General features: G+C 50.1%; 7 non-coding genes across 7 annotated transcripts; 3 read left to right on the top strand and 4 right to left on the bottom strand.

The window, feature by feature from the left end:
* Nucleotides 1–147: 147 nt before the first annotated feature.
* LOC131442758 (U2 spliceosomal RNA) lies at nt 148–340 on the top strand. Its single transcript, XR_009233320.1, has one exon. It is a non-coding gene; the product is annotated as a U2 spliceosomal RNA (small nuclear RNA).
* A 124-nt stretch (nt 341–464) lies between these two features.
* On the bottom strand, nt 465–583 carry LOC131477520 (5S ribosomal RNA). Its single transcript, XR_009243855.1, has one exon. It is a non-coding gene; the product is annotated as a 5S ribosomal RNA (ribosomal RNA).
* A 308-nt stretch (nt 584–891) lies between these two features.
* On the top strand, nt 892–1,084 carry LOC131442799 (U2 spliceosomal RNA). The gene has a single exon (XR_009233360.1). It is a non-coding gene; the product is annotated as a U2 spliceosomal RNA (small nuclear RNA).
* Nucleotides 1,085–1,208: 124 nt separating this feature from the next.
* LOC131477657 (5S ribosomal RNA) lies at nt 1,209–1,327 on the bottom strand. The gene has a single exon (XR_009243982.1). It is a non-coding gene; the product is annotated as a 5S ribosomal RNA (ribosomal RNA).
* A 308-nt stretch (nt 1,328–1,635) lies between these two features.
* Nucleotides 1,636–1,828, top strand: LOC131442752 (U2 spliceosomal RNA). Its single transcript, XR_009233314.1, has one exon. It is a non-coding gene; the product is annotated as a U2 spliceosomal RNA (small nuclear RNA).
* A 118-nt stretch (nt 1,829–1,946) lies between these two features.
* LOC131441344 (5S ribosomal RNA) lies at nt 1,947–2,065 on the bottom strand. The gene has a single exon (XR_009232011.1). It is a non-coding gene; the product is annotated as a 5S ribosomal RNA (ribosomal RNA).
* A 296-nt stretch (nt 2,066–2,361) lies between these two features.
* On the bottom strand, nt 2,362–2,480 carry LOC131477568 (5S ribosomal RNA). Its single transcript, XR_009243900.1, has one exon. It is a non-coding gene; the product is annotated as a 5S ribosomal RNA (ribosomal RNA).
* Nucleotides 2,481–2,500: the final 20 nt, after the last annotated feature.

Genomic DNA, 2,500 nt, shown 5'->3' with positions numbered 1-2,500 from the left:
GTCCGTCAAGGCTCAGAGGTGCACTTAGATCACCTTGGGGCGGAGGTGATCAGCAGCAGCCTTTGTTATGCGCACTTAAAAAACATGACACCACAACAAGTAACTTGTGTGCCAAGATCTTGAGTTGGCCCCAGACACTTGTGGGCCATCGCTTCTCGGCCTTTTGGTTAAGATCAAGTGTAGTATCTGTTCTTATCAGTTTAATATCTGATATGTCCTCTATATGGGGATTAAATATTAAATGCATTTTTGAGCATTGGGAAGTGAAAACTGGGGCTTGCTCTCTTCACTCCTTGCATTGACCTGGCATTGCTGTGCCACCAGGAACGGTGCACCATTCTCTTTTTTCTGTGAAAACCAAAGCAAGGCTGGAACTAGAAGGACGTTAACGTGTGCCTGTGCCCGTGCCCGTGCGTCAACGTAATTGCAAGCCCATGTTTCTTGTAAGGAAGCAGCAGTGTAAAAGCTTACAGCACCTGGTATTCCCAGGCGGTCTCCCATCCAAGTACTAACCAGGCCCGACCCTGCTTAGCTTCCGAGATCAGACGAGATCGGGCGTGCTCAGGGTGGTATGGCCGTGAGCCGACGGGCTGGGGACACAGACTCCTTTTATAGACTAGGCAAGGCCCCCTGCTCGTGGAGGAGCTCAAAAGTCAGCCTTTCGAACGTTCAAGAATTTAAGTTGTTTTTGGTGGGCTTTGCTGTATGGCCGCGCCCTTTGAGTGTGTCAAATGTCAAGCAGCTGTCCGTCAAGGCTCAGAGGTGCACTTAGATCACCTTGGGGCGGAGATGATCAGCAGCAGCCTTTGTTATGCGCACTTAAAAAACATGGCACCACAACAAGTAACTTGTGTGCCAAGATCTTGAGTTGGCCCCAGACACTTGTGGGCCATCGCTTCTCGGCCTTTTGGTTAAGATCAAGTGTAGTATCTGTTCTTATCAGTTTAATATCTGATATGTCCTCTATATGGGGATTAAATATTAAATGCATTTATGAGCATTGGGAAGTGAAAACTGGGGCTTGCTCTCTTCACTCCTTGCATTGACCTGGCATTGCTGTGCCACCAGGAACGGTGCACCATTGTCTTTTTTCTGTGAAAACCAAAGCAAGGCTGGAACTAGAAGGACGTTAACGTGTGCCTGTGCCCGTGCCCGTGCGTCAACGTAATTGCAAGCCCATGTTTCTTGTAAGGAAGCAGCAGTGTAAAAGCTTACAGCACCTGGTATTCCCAGGCGGTCTCCCATCCAAGTACTAACCAGGCCCGACCCTGCTTAGCTTCCGAGATCAGACGAGATCGGGCTTGCTCAGGGTGGTATGGCCGTAAGCCGACGGGCTGGGGACACAGACTCCTTTTATAGACTAGGCAAGGCCCCCTGCTCGTGGAGGAGCTCAAAAGTCAGCCTTTCGAACGTTCAAGAATTTAAGTTGTTTTTGGTGGGCTTTGCTGTATGGCCGCGCCCTTTGAGTGTGTCAAATGTCAAGCAGCTGTCCGTCAAGGCTCAGAGGTGCACTTAGATCACCTTGGGGCGGAGGTGATCAGCAGCAGCCTTTGTTATGCGCACTTAAAAAACATGGCACCACAACAAGTAACTTGTGTGCCAAGATCTTGAGTTGGCCCCAGACACTTAAGGGCCATCGCTTCTCGGCCTTTTGGCTAAGATCAAGTGTAGTATCTGTTCTTATGAGTTTAATATCTGATATGTCCTCTATATGGGGATTAAATATTAAATGCATTTTTGAGCATTGGGAGGTGAAAACTGGGGCTTGCTCTCTTCACTCCTTGCATTGACCTGGCATTGCAGTGCCACCAGGAACGGTGCACCATTCTCTTTTTTCTGTGAAAACCAAAGCAAGGCTGGAACTAGAAGGACGTTAACGTGTGCCCGTGCCCGTGCGTCAACGTAATTGCAAGCCCATGTTTCTTGTAAGGAAGCAGCAGTGTAAAAGCTTATAGCACCTGGTATTCCCAGGCGGTCTCCCATCCAAGTACTAACCAGGCCCGACCCTGCTTAGCTTCCGAGATCAGACGAGATGGGGCGTGCTCAGGGTGGTATGGCCGTAAGCCGACTGGCTGGGGACACAGACTCCTTTTATAGACTAGGCAAGGCCCCCTCCTCGTGGAGGAGCTCAAAGGTCAGCCTTTCGAACACACTGCACTTGAGCCTTTATCTCCACTATCTGCTACACTATATTCCAGTATTAGGAAGCTACATCGAGATGGGTAAGCTGCTGCCCATCTCCAAGCTTCTCACGTGCTTGCAGAGCGACATCCAAGGCAGAAACTAGAAGGACGTTAACGTGTGCCCGTGCGTCAACGTAATTGCAAGCCCATGTTTCTTGTAAGGAAGCAGCAGTGTAAAAGCTTATAGCACCTGGTATTCCCAGGCGGTCTCCCATCCAAGTACTAACCAGGCCCGACCCTGCTTAGCTTCCGAGATCAGACGAGATCGGGCGTGCTCAGGGTGGTATGGCCGTAAGCCGACGGGCTGGGGACACAGA

The sequence above is a fragment of the Solea solea genome, chromosome 16, assembly GCF_958295425.1.
Source record: "Solea solea chromosome 16, fSolSol10.1, whole genome shotgun sequence".
NCBI lineage: Eukaryota > Metazoa > Chordata > Actinopteri > Pleuronectiformes > Soleidae > Solea > Solea solea.
This window is presented reverse-complemented; position numbering and strand designations above follow the sequence as displayed.